Source organism: Bombina bombina, chromosome 11, assembly GCF_027579735.1.
Source record: "Bombina bombina isolate aBomBom1 chromosome 11, aBomBom1.pri, whole genome shotgun sequence".
Lineage (NCBI taxonomy): Eukaryota > Metazoa > Chordata > Amphibia > Anura > Bombinatoridae > Bombina > Bombina bombina.
The window spans coordinates 20,756,701-20,773,880 of record NC_069509.1 but is presented as its reverse complement, the minus strand read 5'-3'; positions in this window follow the sequence as shown (position 1 = coordinate 20,773,880).

Genomic DNA, 17,180 nt, shown 5'->3' with positions numbered 1-17,180 from the left:
AGATGTGGCGTGTAGGATCGTATTTCCTGATGTTGGCTTCCTGAATGTGTCTGTAATGATCCTATTGGTTTCTACTGAGCCATACAAAGTAAGGTCTAAGAAATGTATTTCCTTATCCTGAATCTCACCAGTAAACTTCAATTGGAGGTCATTATTGTTCACATATTTCAAGAATTCTTCAAAGACAAAGTCACCTTTAACCACAAAAATGAGATCATCAATAAATCTCATATATGTGCATATATTTTCAAAAAATGGATTATTACTGTTGTAGAGGCTGCCGAGTTCCCACCATCCCACAAATAAATTTGCGAATGAGGGCGCAAACTTCGCCCCCCTCGCAGTACCACATATTTGTAGGTAGTATTCACCATTAAACATAAAATAATTGTGGGACAGTAGGAACTCGACAGTCTCACAAAAGAACAGTTTAAACTCTCTTGAGTAATTGGTATAATTGTCCAAAAAGAAACAGACAGCCTGTATACCCAAAGCATGTGGTATACATGAATACAGTGACACCGCATCAATCACCACCCACCTAGAATCAGCATCCCATTTAATATTATCAATTATTGTGAGTAGATGGGAAGAATCCCTTAAGTAACTACTCAAACCTTTAACCAAAGGTTGCAAGACCGAGTCAACCCACTCAGATAAAGGCTCAAATAATGAACCAATCCCAGAAATTATTGGGCGACCTGGTGGGTTGACTGGATCCTTATGCAATTTAGGTAGGTGGTGAAAAACGGGCGTCACTGGATGGAGCGGTATCAATGAAGTGTGCTCCTCTTTAGATATAAAACCCAATGCTAATGCATCATCAAGTAGTCTGTCAAGCTTCCTAGAAAATTCTCTCTCTGGATTGGAAGCTAACTTTCTATATGTAATTTTGCTGATGTGCTGTGCTGTGCTGTATTGCACTATTTGTGTGTAATTTTTTCCCGTTTTTAAATTTGCAAGAATAAAGACTGTGTTTTTACTCTACCTCCTGGAGTGTTGCTAATCCTTGAACCTATAATGTTGTATCGTTCAGGTAGTGTAAGGGGTTTTTTTTTTTTAATGTACACTACTGTTTTAGCAGATATGACTTGCACTGGTGTGACATTGTGCCCTGGCAGGACCCGGAACGCACACGTGTGAGGGAAACTGACTGCTATTATTTCACAGTAAAAAAAGGTTGTTTTTTTTTTAAATGTATGTACACTACTGTTTTAGTAGATATGACTTGCACTGGTGTGACACTGTGCCCTGGCAGGACCTGGAGCGCACACGTGTGAGGGAAACTGACTGCTATTATTTCACAATAAAAAAGTTTTTTTTTTTTAAATATATGTACACTACTGTTTTAGCAGATATGACTTGCACTGGTGTGACACTTTGCCCTGGCAGGACCTGGAACTCACACGTGTGAGGGAAACTGCTATTATTTCACAGTAAAAAAAGGTTGTTTTTTTTTTTAAATGTATGTACACTGCTGTTTTAGTTGATATGACTTGCACTGGTGTGACACTGTGCCCTGGCAGGACCTGGAACGCACACGTGTGAGGGAAACTGACTGCTATTATTTCACATTAAAAAAGTTTTTTTTTTTAATGTATGTACACTACTGTTTTAGCAGATATGACTTGCACTGGTGTGACACTGTGCCCTGGCAGGACCTGGAACGCACACGTGTGAGGGAAACTGCTATTATTTCACAGTAAAAAAAGGTTGTTGTTTTTTTTTAAATGTATGTACACTACTGTTTTAGTAGATATGACTTGCACTGGTGTGACACTGTGCCCTGGCAGGACCTGGAATGCACACTTGTGAGGGAAACTGACTGCTATTATTTCACAGTAAAAAAAGGTTGTTGTTTTTTTTTAAATGTATGTACACTACTGTTTTAGTAGATATGACTTGCACTGGTGTCACACTGTGCCCTGGCAGGACCTGGAACGCACACGTGTGAAGGAAACTGACTGCTATTATTTCACAGTAAAAAAAGGTTTTGTTTTTTTAAAATGTACACTACTGTTTTAGCAGATATGACTTGCACTGGTGTCACACTGTGCCCTGGCAGGACCTCAAATGCACACGTGTGAAGGAAAATGACTGCTATTATTTCAAATTAAAAAAAGTTTTTTGTTTTTTTAAAATGTACACTACTGTTACACCAGATATGAGTGGTGGCACTGGGCAAGTGGGCACAGTATACGCTGTGAGCCTGAGCTGGCAGGCAGGCTGCAATTAGATTACACAGGGAAAAAAAAAAAAAAGCAGACTGATGTTCTAGCCCTAAAAAGGGCTTTTTGTGGTGCTGTCCTTACAGCAGAGATCAGATGAGTCCTTCAGGACTGTAGTGGACACTGAATACACTAGCCTAGCTATCAATTTCCCTATTAAATCAGCAGCAGCTACACTGTCCCTCCTCTCACATAGGCCTAGATTTGGAGTTCGGCGGTAGAAGGGCTGTTAACGCTCCGCGGGCTTTTTTCTGGCCGCACCATAAAATTAACTCTGGTATCGAGAGTTCAAACAAATGCTGCGTTAGGCTCCAAAAAAGGAGCGTAGAGCATTTTTACCGCAAATGCAACTCTCGATACCAGAGTTGGTTACGGACGCGGCCAGCCTCAAAAACGTGCTCGTGCACGATATCCCCATAGGAAACAATGGGGCTGTTTGAGCTGAAAAAAAACCTAACACCTGCAAAAAAGCAGCGTTCAGCTCCTAACGCAGCCCCATTGTTTCCTATGGGGAAACACTTCCTACGTCTGCACCTAACACTCTAACATGTACCCCGAGTCTAAACACCCCTAACCTTACACTTATTAACCCCTAATCTGCCGCCCCCGCTATCTCTGACCCCTGCATATTATTTTTAACCCCTAATCTGCCGCTCCGTAAACCGCCGCAACCTACGTTATCCCTATGTACCCCTAATCTGCTGCCCTAACATCGCCGACCCCTATATTATATTTATTAACCCCTAATCTGCCCCCCACAACGTCGCCGACACCTGCCTACACTTATTAACCCCTAATCTGCCGAGCGGACCTGAGCGCTACTATAATAAAGTTATTAACCCCTAATCCGCCTCACTAACCCTATCATAAATAGTATTAACCCCTAATCTGCCCTCCCTAACATCGCCGACACCTAACTTCAATTATTAACCCCTAATCTGACGAGCGCAGCTCACCGCTACTATAATAAATGGATTAACCCCTAAAGCTAAGTCTAACCCTAACACTAACACCCCCCTAAGTTAAATATAATTTAAATCTAACGAAATAAATTAACTCTTATTAAATAAATTATTCCTATTTAAAGCTAAATACTTACCTGTAAAATAAATCCTAATATAGCTACAATATAAATTATAATTATATTATAGCTATTTTAGGATTTATATTTATTTTACAGGCAACTTGGTAATTATTTTAACCAGGTACAATAGCTAGTTAATAGTTACCTAGTTAAAATAATAACAAATTTACCTGTAAAATAAATCCTAACCTAAGATATAATTAAACCTAACACTACCCTATCAATAAATTAATTAAATAAACTACCTACAATTACCTACAATTAACCTAACACTACACTATCAATAAATTAATTAAACACAATTGCTACAAATAAATACAATTACATAAACTAGCTAAAGTACAAAAAATAAAAAAGAACTAAGTTACAAAAAATAAAAAAATATTTACAAACATAAGAAAAATATTACAACAATTTTAAACTAATTACACCTACTCTAAGCCCCCTAATAAAATAACAAAGCCCCCCAAAATAAAAAATTCCCTACCCTATTCTAAATTAAAAAAGGTAAAAGCTCTTTTACCTTACCAGCCCTGAACAGGGCCCTTTGCGGGGCATGCCCCAAGAATTTCAGCTCTTTTGCCTGTAAAAAAAAACATACAATACCCCCCCCAACATTACAACCCACCACCCACATACCCCTAATCTAACCCAAACCCCCCTTAAATAAACCTAACACTAAGCCCCTGAAGATCTTCCTACCTTGTCTTCACCATCCAGGTTCACCGATCCGTCCTGAAGAGCTCCTCCGATGTCCTGATCCAAGCCCAAGCGGGGGGCTGAAGAGGTCCATGATCCGGTCAAAGTCTTCATCCAAGCGGGGCAGAAGAGGATTTTCCATCCGATTGAAGTCTTCATCCAAGCAGCATCCATCCGGAGCGAAGCGGCAGGTTCCTGAAGACCTCCATCGCGGAACATCCATCCGGCCCGACGACTGAACGACGAATGACTGTTCCTTTAAGGGACGTCATCCAAGATGGCGTCCCTCGAATTCCGATTGGCTGATAGGATTCTATCAGCCAATCGGAATTAAGGTAGGAATTTTCTGATTGGCTGATGGAATCAGCCAATCAGAATCAAGTTCAATCCGATTGGCTGATCCAGGACGGATCGGTGAACCTGGATGGTGAAGACAAGGTAGGAAGATCTTCACATACCAGCGGGCGGCCAAAACCAGCGTTAGGAGCCTCTAACGCTGGTTTTCACGGCTAACGCCAAACTCCAAATCTAGGCCTAAGAATGCAGGCTCCGAATGAATCTAAAATGGATGCTGTCCAGGAGGTGGGAGGGTCTTGGAGGGAGTGTCTGCTGCTAATTGGCTGGAATGTGTCTTGTGACTGTGAGCTACAGGGTCAAAGTTTACTCAATGATGACGAATAGGGGGCGGATCGAACATTGCATATGTTCGCCGTCCGCTGCGAACGCGAACATGCTATGTTCGCTGCGAACTATTCGCGGCAGAACTGTTCACGACATCACTACTGACAGACTGTCTTCTAATATAGAATTAGACCTGGAATATCGGTGTCAAAGGAGATTAAGGCCCTGACTCACATTACTTAGGCTCCAAAGAGCTTCTTTTTTCTATACTTTATTTCAAGAGCACCCCATTACAAAAACACCCCACCACACAATAGACCCAACTATATAGGGTCTCTATAAGCCCACTGCAGGAGACTTTAGGTCTTCACATTCACCCCCCTTGTCAAGGAACAGAACCAACCACCACCTTCAGTTTTTTGTTTTTTTTTCGCACCTACTTGCTCACGATAATCACCCTACATCAACACCTTTTTTTGCTTGCTCATGATCTTTCACACTTCTATACTATAACTAAGCAAGGCCTCTCACTATATGGACAAATTCATTACCAGTTATAAATTAAATAAACCAGTTATGCCTCCTAAAATAAGAGACAGGAAGACTAGAACTAGTACTGACAATTCAACAACCTTAGCTCCATTAGCTAATATGGTAGATACACTGAGGGAACCCCAAGATATTGTGAAACAAATCTCAGATCTTATGATCCCACAATTTGAACACCTGAAAACTGAAATATCAAATCTTGCAATGAGGTTAATAATTTTACACATAGGCTAAATGAAGCAGAACAACGTATATCAGATCTAGAAGATATAAATGTTCAGCAAGCAGCTACTATCCGGGACCAATCAGCACAGCTTGTAAATATCTAATATAAACTGAATGAACTTGAAGACCGAAATAGGCGTAATAATGTCAGCGTAATAGGTTTACCTGAAATCTCTGATTTCTTTGATCTCATTCAGTTTATGTCAAGGACTTTGCCCCTGGCCTTGGGTATTGATCCCAGTTTACTCCCTCTGGCAGTTGAAAGGGCTCACCGCATAGGCACCCCAAAAACGTTTATCTGATGGTACAACTAAGAGTAGACCGGTAATTGCAAGGTTCCTGAATTTTCAGGATGAGCTCAGAATCATGCAGCTCTATAAAAAAAAATCCCTTTTACATTTCAAGATAAAACAATACTCTTATTTCAAGATTTCTCGGCAGAAACTACTTTGCAGCACAAATAAATGATGCCCCTTTGCACTAAACTTATTGCCAGTGGCATTAAGGCTACAGTTATATACCCAGATAAAATAAAAATATGTACGGAAAATGAGCCCATGATTATGAGCGACTCTAGGGAGGTCAGAGACTTTGCAAATAAAAAGGGTATCATCCTTCAAAAACGGAGATAAAGTTTAAGATGACCCACGTTACCAAAGGTACAATTATGTTTATGATTATTTTATGCAATTATGATGTTAACCCAGAGGTTTTTGTTTTTTTTTTCTTCCCCTCCCACACTGCTACTTATATATTTATCCGCATGCTTAGATGATGCCTCAACTTAATTTGGCATCTTGGAATGTCGGTGGCATTACGTCACCTCAAAAACGGAAAAAAATAATAGCTCAGCTAAAACGTTACAAGCCAGACATAGGGGGGTAGTTATCAACGTGTCAACTTTCCTGCCTTCGCCGGCCCAATACGCCCGCCTAAGCTCGCCTCACATCGCCGCCGCGGACCTGAAAAAATTCGCCTAAGTTATCAAATAAAGCTGTCAAAAAGCCGCGGGGCGATGAGCAGCGGACTGTGAGAGTTATCACTCATCCGATCTTGCTGCTCTTCGGCTTTTTCCCAGCTTTATTGCTAGCCTGTCACTAAGCACTCACACTAAACTGCACTGTTCTACCCCCTATACCGGCGCCCCCCGCAACTAAATAAAGTTACTAACCCCTAAACCGCCACTCCTAGACCCTGCCGCAAGTCTTATAAATGTATTAACCCCTAAACCGCCGCTCCTAGACCCTGCCACAACTCTGATAAATGTATTAACCCCTAAACCGCCACTCCTAGACCCTGCCGCAACTCTGATAAATGTATTAACCCCTAAACCGCCGCTCCTAGACCCTGCCGCAACTCTGATAAATGTATTAACCCCTTAACCGCCGCTCCTAGACCCTGCCGCAACTCTGATAAATGTATTAACCCCTAAACCACCGCTCCCGGACACCGCTGCCACCTACATTATTTCTATTAACCCCTATCCTGCCCCCCCTACACCGTCGCCACCTATAATAAATTTATTAACCCCTATCCTGCCCCCCACTACACAGCCGCCACTGTAATAAATTTATTAACCCCTAAACCTAAGTCTAACACTAACCCTAACACCCCCCTAACTTAAATATTAATTAAATAAATCTAAATAATATTTCTATTATGAACTAAATTAATCCTATTTAAAACTAAATACTTACCTTTAAAATAAACCCTAATATAGCTACAATATAAATAATAATTATATTGTAGCTATCTTAGGATTTATTTTTATTTTACAGGCAAATTTCAATTTATTTTAACTAGGTACAATAGCTATTAAATAGTTATTAACTATTTAATAGCTACCTAGCTAAAATAAAGAGAAATTTACCTGTAAAATAAAAACTAACCTAAGTTACAATTACACCTAACACTACACTATACTTTAATAAATTATTCCTATTTAAAACTAAATACTTACCTTTAAAATAAACCCTAATATAGATACAATATAAATAATAATTATATTGTAGCTATCTTAGGATTTATATTTATTTTACAGGTAACTTTGTATTTATTTTAGCTAGTTAGAATAGTTATTAAATAGTTATTAACTATTTAATAACTACCTAGCTAAAAGAAATACAAAATTACCTGTAAAATAAATCCTAACCTAAGTTACAATTAAACCTAACACTACACTATCATTAAATTAATTAAATAAATTACCTACAAATAACTACAATTAAATACAATTACATAAACTAACTAAAGTACAAAAAATAAAAAAGCTAAGTTACAAAAAATAAAAAAAATAGGTTACAAACATTTTAAAAATATTACAACAATTTTAAGCTACTTACACCTAATCTAAGCCCCCTAATAAAATAACAAACCCCCCAAAAATAAAAAAATGCCCTACCCTATTCTAAATTAAAAAAGTTCAAAGCTCTTTTACCTTACCAGTCCTTAAAAGGGCCTTTTGTGGGGGCATGCCCCAAAGAGTTCAGCTCTTTTGCCTGTAAAAGAAAAATACAACCCCCCCAACATTAAAACCCACCACCCACATACCGCTAATCTAACCCAAACCCCCCTTAAAAAAACCTAACACTAATCCCCTGAAGATCATCCTACCTTTAGTCGTCTTCACTCAGCCGAGCCACCGATGGAACTGAAGAGGAGTCCCGGACCGGCAGAAGTGATCCTCCAAGCGGCGCTGAAGAAATCTTCCATCCGATGAAGTGATCCTCCAAGCGGCGCTGAAGAATTCTTCCATCCGGGCGATGTCATCTTCCAAGCGGCACTGAAGAAGCCTTCTATCCGGGGATGTCATCTTCCAAGCCGGGTCTTGAATTTTCATCCCGCCGACGCGGAACATCCTTCTTTACCGACGGACTACCGACGAATGAAGGCTCCTTTAAGGGACGTCATCCAAGATGGCGTCCCTTCAATTCTGATTGGCTGATAGGATTCTATCAGCCAATCGGAATTAAGGTAGGAAAAATCTGATTGGCTGATTGAATCAGCCAATCAGATTCAAGTTCAATCCGATTGGCTGATCCAATCAGCCAATCAGATTGAGCTCGCATTCTATTGGCTAGTTTTTTTATAACTAGCAAAAGTAGTCAGATTGTGCCGCACTTGTGTGCGGAACATCTGTAGTGACGTAAGAAACGATCTGTGTCGGACTGAGTCCGGCGGATCGAAGTTTACGTCACAAAATTCTACTTTTGCCGGTCTCTAGCCTTTGATAACTAAGGCGAATCAGCCTCGCCACAAATACGCTGCGGAATTCCAGCGTATTTGAGGTTGACGGCTTGATAACTACCCCCCTCAGTCTTCCTACAGGAGACCCATCTGAGGGAAGCGGAACTTATAAAACTTAAAATAGGCTGGATAGGTGAAGTGCTAGGAACTCCCTGTAAGAACAGGAAAAAGGGAGTGGCAATTCTTGTTAAAAAAACTTACAATATAACATATTAGATTTAACATTAGATCCAGATGAAAGATACATGATCTTACAAATAACGATTGATTGCATGCTCCTCAATTTGTGTAACATCTATGCTCGCAATAAACTAGAGCGACCTTTCTGGGATAAACTACAGACACTTCTCCTCACATCTTATTCAAAAAATCTTGCTATTGCAGGTGATTTTAATCTAACTGCATACCCAACCCTAGATAGACTTAAACCTGCACTTAATAAAAATAGTAAACAAGAATCAAAATTATTTAAAAACTTTATTAATCTACTATACATTAAGGATATCTGGAGGATACAGAAACCAGCTGTAAGACATTTTACCTGTGAGTCCCACTCATACCAAAAATGTCTAGGATAGACTATTTTCTTGTGTCAGAAAACATGTTGGGGTTAGATATAGTAGCGGATATTAAAGAGGTGGTTAGCTCAGACCACGCGATTCTTACTCTAAAGATTACTTTAAGGATTTCATTGGCTGGCAATAATAACAGGTTGTTTTTTCTAAGATACCTGTCAGACAATGTTAAATGTAAAGCCTGGCTGAGAATAAAATGGAAAGAATTGTTTCAAATAAATTTCTCTCCGTCCACTCAGACAGAAATTTTGTGGGAATCCTTTAAGGCTGTGATTAGGGGGGAGAGTAAGGCTTAACTAGTTATCCAAAAAAAGAAAATTACAATGAAGGATACACAACTAGCTAACCAACAATGCCTATAATGCATATGTTAGTGATCCCTCCCCAAAATTCTGGAAGATCTATCAGCAGATTAAAAAAGAAAGAGAAACTTTTTTAACGCAAAGGTCAGCACAAGATGCCCTTAGAACTAGTTTTTTTTTTTCTATAGATACGGAGGTAAAGCTGGGTCAGTACTTGGCTGGTCTTACCAAATCTAAAAAAATAGAAAGCAATGATTGAAGCCCTTAATACACCATCAGGCAGAATTTTTAAAACTAAGGAAATTAATAATTTTGTCCTACAATATTTTCAAGAACTTTATTCTAAAGATAAAATAGATTTAGAAGCCAAACATAAATTTTGGCAAAACATACAGACTCCAAAATTAGAAATGGAGCAACAGGAGGTCTAATGAAGTAATTAAGGCTATAAAGAAAGCAGCAATAAATAAAGCTGCCGGCCCGGACCAGATCCCTATAGAACTCTATAAAATTCTGTCAGATGATATAGTTCAAACACTGGTTCTACTTTTTAACAACTATTATACTGAAGCAAAACCTTGCTCTAGATATTTTACAGCTTCACAAATTGTCCTGATCCTAAAAAGACAAAGACCCAGAACAGATAAACTCATACATACCGATTTCACTTTTAAACAGTGATTACAAAATTTTGATGAGTATCCTTGCTGAAAGGTTCAAGCTAATAATAGGCCCTCTCATACACAAGGACCAGGTTGGCTTTATGCCAGGTAGGAATGCATCACGTAATCTAAGGAGACTTCAATTGATCCTAAATACATTTTTTGCTGATAGGAGTGGATCATTGAAAACTCCTGATGCCACAATAATATCAATAGATGCAGAGAAGGCCTTCAACTCCATCTCCTGGGATCACCTGTTCGCAGCTCTCCCCAGGTTTGGAGTCGAGGGTACCTTTCTAAAGTTTATTCAATTAATTTACAAATCTTCAAACTCTTTCATTCTGATTAATATTTCCCCTACTGTTAATTTTCCACTCTCCAAAGGCTCTAGACAGGGTTGTCCACTCTCTCCCTACCTTTTTAATCTAGCGCTTGAACCCTTAGTAATATATATAAGAAAAGAGATAGAGGGGATTAAACTGAGACAGAGGAAAATCACTACATTACTATATGCTGATGATTTATTAGTATTGACAGCCAATACAAGTAGGAATATCCCATTATTGATACAGATCTTACAAGAGTTCAATGTATTCTCAGGATACAAAGTAAATATGTTAAAGTCAGAAATTTTCTGGCTAAAGAAACACAAAGACTTGTGCCAGACACATGATTTTACGGAAGCTAAAACCACCTTTGTATATTTAGGGATCAAATTGTCCAAAGACAGTAATGAGTGGTATGAATTAAACTGCAGGCCAATCCTCTCCAAAATCAAACGCAAACTAGATAACTGGGCTAAATTTCAGCTTACGTTATCTGGTAAAATTAACCTGGTTAAAATGGTGATATTTCCCAAACTTCTTTATCTGATGCAAAACCTGCCAATTGTAATAAAACAATCAGATTTAAAAATAATTAAATAGATATTTACACAATTTTTTTTTTTTTGGGGGGAATGAAGGCCATTGCGTTTAATAAATTATCATTCTCCAGACTCGATGGGGGACTAGCGCTCCCAGATATTGAGATTTATAACTTAGTGTGTATCTCAAAAATAGCACTAGACTGGCTAACAGGCCCAGACTACTATGCAGATCTATTAACAGAAGAAACCCTAGTGCGACCATATTCTTTGAAGGCATTGCTACATTGCAATCTTGATAAATGCCCAATTAAAATTAAACAGATGCCAGCTATTTATAATGTAAGTCAGGCCTGGCATAAAAATACTAAAAAAAAACTGCATATCTCCCATAAATTCTCCAAACATCTGACTATAGCAGGTAACCCTAATTTCACTCCGGTGTTAAATTCTAAAACTTTTAGTAGCTGGGCACAAAGGGGACTAATATACCTAGGGCAGTTAAGAGACAGTGGTACTGGAGCATGCCGATCAATGCAGGACCTAATCCAAGAATTTGGAATCTCTAATAAGGACTTTTTGCCCTTTTTTCAGATCCGGCACTTCCTGCAGGTTCTCTTAGAGGATCTGCAGGAGGATCCGACATCAGAAATTGTGGAACCTGCAATAATTATTTTTAAATCAGGGAAATATAACATAACTACATTATATAAAATAGTTATGAATTTGAAAGGTAACGATAATGTAAAAAAAATCGCAGAATGGTGGAAGGTCCCGCTTTAAACTATACTCAAAAGTTATAGGCTGGCAGACGCATCAACACTCTCCACTTCTTGGAGAGAATCCCATACGAAAATTATTAATCATACATATATCACACCTTGTATGAAAGCATTATGATATTGATTAATGCCCCAATCTCATTGGATGAAATTAGAAAAGGCATAGATCATTTGAAACTGAATAAGGCGCCTGGACCAGATGGGTTCCCAGCGGAGCTTTATAAATGTCTTGGTGAGGTCTTACTTCCAATATTAGAAAAACTCTTTAATTTCTACTATAGTTCAAATAATGCTATTTCTAGCTACTTCTCGGCGGCCAATATCTCTCTTATTTTAAAGAAAGGTAAAAACCCTGAGGATTTGGCTTCGTATAGGCCGATATCGGTACTGAATATTGACTATAAGATTCTAATGGCTATTATTGCATCAAGATTATCTACCTGCTTACATAAAATTATTCACCCAGACCAAACAGGATTTATGGTAGCTAGAAATCCAGTAAAAAATATTCGTAAATTGATTAACTTTTTGGATTATGCATGGAATGTGGATAAGGCTAGGAAGAAGCCACTATGGCAAGACGTTGCTATTCTCTCGTTGGATGCGGTCAAAGCTTTTGACTCGATTGTATGGGAATATTTATTTAGCGCGATGGAGAAGTTTGGTTTTAAAGGGGAACTTTTACAATTCATTTTCCGTTTATATCGTAATCCAATCTCCTTTTTACTTATCAATGGATCTTTATCTCCTAAAATAACATTGCAGAGAGGCACCAGGCAAGGTTGCCCTCTGTCTCCACTTCTCTTTAATACCGCGCTGGAACCTCTCGCGATACGATTCAGAGATGTTTTGATAGGAGTCCCATTTGGTTTACAGCGCCTTAAAACACTGCTTTATGCAGATGATGTGTTGTTTTTTTTAGCCAACATTCAGCAGTCTATTCCTTTGATCCTTAATGTGCTGGAAGCTTTTAGCTCTTTTTCAGGTTATAAGATAAACTTAGAGAAGAGTGAATTAATGTGTATAAATAATTCCCCGCTAGTAGGACTTAATATTCCATTCAAACAGGTTGAGCTTATTAAATATCTAGGTTTAGTTTTATACAAAAATCCTAAACTCTGGTATAAAGCTAACTTTGAGCCCCTATTTCAAAAAATAGGAATGGATCTGCATCTCTGGGCCGCTTTTCCTTTATCCATCACAGCCAGGGTTAATCTAATAAAATCAATCATCTTTCCGCGGTTGCTATATCCTCTCCAGAATCTTCCTTTATTCTTACTGAATAAAGATCTAAAGCTTTTTAACGCTCAAATCTCTAAGTTCATTTGGAATAATAAAAGGCCTCGAATTGCACTTGCAAAATTAATGAAAAATCGTGGATCAGCGGGATTGGCGCTTCCTAACCTTAAATTGTATAACCTGGCTGCGATGGTTAAAACAGCAATAGATTGGCTTGCCGGCACCAATTTGGTTTCATCAGAAGAGCTAGAAAATTATTTGATTGCCCCATTCGCATTAAAAGCTATATTACATTCTCCAGTTCAGAAGCTTCCTCAGAATGTTTGCTGTCTTATCACTATTAGAAATATAGTTTCAGCCTGGCAAAAGTTTTGTGCAATTATTGATATAGATTTTTCATTCTCTGAATGGCTTCCGATTGCAAATAATCCAAATTTTTTGCCAGGTCTCTACCAAAAAGTTTTCAAAGACTGGGCTGATAAAGGACTACATTATGTAAAACAGTTATTTGATGAGAATGATCAATTATTAGTGGCGGATGTTATTTTTAACAAATTTGATCTACCTAGATTTAATCTATTTGCGTATTTTCAAATCCGCCATTTTATCTCGTCACAAAGTTGGTCTTGCTCGTCTTTTTCCGCCTGGTCGGATATTAAGCTTGCTGTACAAAAATTCGTTGCAGGAAACTCCTCGATATCCCTGATGTATGATATTATGTTGAATAAGCAGAGTCTCCTATTTAGGGATAATATTTGTAAGGCCTGGCTACCTTTTATTCCCTCGGTAAATCATGATAAAATTACTCAGAGCTTTGACTCTTTACGTAAGTGTAAAGTCCCGACATCATGGAACGAATCCCACATGAAATTGATCAATAAGTTTTATCTTTCGCCGTGGAAAGTTTCTAGATTTTATCCGACTTCGGCTAGTTTATGTCCTCGATGTTCACATGAGAGGGCAGATTTGATGCACATGTTTTGGACATGTCCCATGGTAAGACAAGTGTGGTTAAAGATAATTTTCTGGTTCAATAAACTTTATAAAACAACAATTGGATTATCTGCGGAAGATGTCATCTTTTTACTTCCCCCACAAGAGGCTGTTAATGATATCACTATAAATAGTTTAAATACTATTATTTTGACTGTTAGATATTGTTTACTTAAAAACTGGAAAGCTAGGCGTGTACCGGGATTAGCTATGGTCTTTAAAATGTTACAAGATCAAATTGTTTTTGAATCATATCATCTCTATGAAGCCTCGGAGAAACGAATCAAGAAGTTCCTCTGGAAATGGACGCCAGTTATTCTATCTTATTCATTTCTTTTGCAAAAGCGGATCCTCTCTTCTTTCCTATCTTCACTGAGTTTCGCGGAACTAACTTTACTTAATGTTTTTCCACACACATGGATTACTACACGGTAGGGGTTCCCTAGTCGGTGGCGTTCTGGGGGGGTGGGGGGGCGTCGGGGGTGGGGAAGGAGAGAGAAATATCAATTTGTATATAAGTAATTGTCTTTTTTTTTTTTTTTGTTTGTTTGTTCCTGAAGGAAAGGAATATGGAAAGGAATGTAAGGAAAATCTATCTAAGGAAGTTGACAGCTGTCTATTTTTTAGTTATTCAAGATAGAAGTATTAATCATATTATTTGCAGGCAGGTAGCTGTTTAGAATTGTTCAGCTTGTATGAAGATTGGAATCAGTGTCTGACAATATCCATCATGTTAATGTACTATATGTTTAGATGTGTATAGATTTACTAGATATATAGCAACGTGGAGCTGTGTCTCCAGACAAGATGTATGAAATGTTGTTTTTTCTCTTTGTATGATTTATTTTTGTGCACCGAATAATGAATAAAAAATGATTAAAAAAAAAAAAAAAAGAAAGCATTATGGGATAATTCAGGTACTTCTTGCCACAAATGCAGACTCTTTAAAGCAGATCTAAAACATTGCTTTTGGGACTGCCCTAAGGTTAGGAAATTCTGGCATAAGATTAACTATTGGATTAATAAAATTAATAATATCCAGTTCACATCTTAGTTTTATAGATGCCCACAAAGAAGGTCTACATAAAAACACCTCACATTTAAACACTGTAATAATGGCAGGCAGGTTATTGATTCTTAAATATTGGAAATCTTTTAAAGCCCCCAATTTGACAGAACTCAAGCATAAGCTTAAAAAACAACTTATAATGTAGCAGATGGATACCTCAATAAATTCGGAGGCACAAATCAAACGTTTCCTGAGCAAATGGGGGAATGTAATCATTAGTTTTCCTAAAGAAATCCAATTGCTGGTAATTCTACCTTTTCGAGGTACAGAGACTCTAGAACTGGCCATAGCAAACAAATAATTTCCAGAGCTATAGGTGGATCAATGTTAGTTTGCTTACAGTGTGGGAGGAAGTGAAGTGTGGCCATGAAGTGTTTTGGTTTTTTTTTTGGTATAAAATGCGAAAATCCTAATACATCTTGTGACTAAGAATTTAAGATAACAATTAGTGAACAAAGTGTGAATATATATATTATTATTTAAGTGACTATAAGCCATTTCGTAGGACGTGGCTTCCCTGTTTGTGTTATCGTATTTTGAAGTCATGCAGACTGCATATATGTTTTGTTTCTTTTTCTCTTCTTTTGTGTATTTGTCTATTTGTGTTGGACTTAAATAAATAAAATAAAAAAAGAGAAGTAGTGGTGCTTATGGAGATTAAGGGCAGAATAGTAGGAGTTCAAGATGAATTTGTAACGAAGAAAATCAGCGGAACTTTGAGATTTTCTACAGTATGGGAACATCTGCATAGGTACCGTGTCAGAGGAGTATGCCAGGGCTGAGGATGAGTGTGTGATTTCCGAGCTATGGTAAGAGGGGCGAGAATGTCAAGGACGGATATAAGGGTGGAATTATAGTGGCAGATAGATTGTTCAGGGCAGGAAAAGGAGGAGAAGGATGAGAGAAGAGGTTTGAGGGAATTAGCAAGCTGTTGCTGATCTAATGACATAATGTTTCTGTGAAGTTTGGTGTGAGGAGTAGAAGGAGGGAGAGCTGTAGGGAGGGATGATATGTTGCAAGTAAGGAAATGGTGGTCAGAAAGAGGAAAGGGGGAGTTTGTGAAGTTTAAGAGAGTGCATCGATAGCTAAAGATCAGGTCAAGGGAGTGACCATCTTTGTGAGTGGGAGAATCAGTCCATTGTGACAAACTGAAAGAGGAAGTGAGCTGCAGAAGATGTTTTGTAGAGGAGGTATTGGGATTGTCAAGAGGGATGTTGAAGTCACCAAGAATGAGGGCAGGGGTGTCTGAGGAAAGGAAATAAGGTAGCCAGGCAGCCAAGTGATCTAGAAATTGAGTTAAGGAACCAGGGGGTCGGTATATGACTGCAACATGTACAGAGATAGGGGAGAATAAGCGAATCATGTGGGTTTCGAATGAGGGAAAAGTGAGGGAAGAGATGGGATGTATTTGTTGAAAAGGAGAGGAAAGTAAAATACCTACACCACCTCCTTGTCTATTACCAGACCTAGGAGTGTGACTGAAGTGGAGACCCCCACGTGACAGAGCAGCAGTGGATGCTGTGTCTAGGGGAGAGAGCCAGGTTTCTGTTAAGGCCAGAAGGTTGAGGGAGCAGGAGATAAAGAGGTCATGTATAGAAGTGAGCTTGTTGCAAACAGAGCGAGAGTTCCAGAGTGCACAAGTGAAAGGAATAATGGCTTTGATGCAAGTGGAATGTGAGTAAGATTTGCAGAGTTTTGTTTTCTGAGTCTATGGGACAGTACACATGGATTTGCACGGCTAGGCAGTGGTTGGGGACCAAGATTAGGGGAGATGTCACCAGCAGTAAGTAAAAGCAAGAGGGAGAGTGACATGAGATGAGATACGGATTTGCAGTAGTGAGACTGGTTTTGAGACGAGGTGCAGGGGGGAGAGAGAGTGTTTAGGAATAGGTAAAGTTCATGAGTACAAAAGTAAGGTGAGTTTAAGAGAGATGGGCTAATGAACAGTGCAGGTGGAGAGGGAGAATGAGTAATTGAATAATGTACTTTGTTATAGAGACAAGAGGCAGCAAAAGGGAATATGAATATATTGAGCATTTTT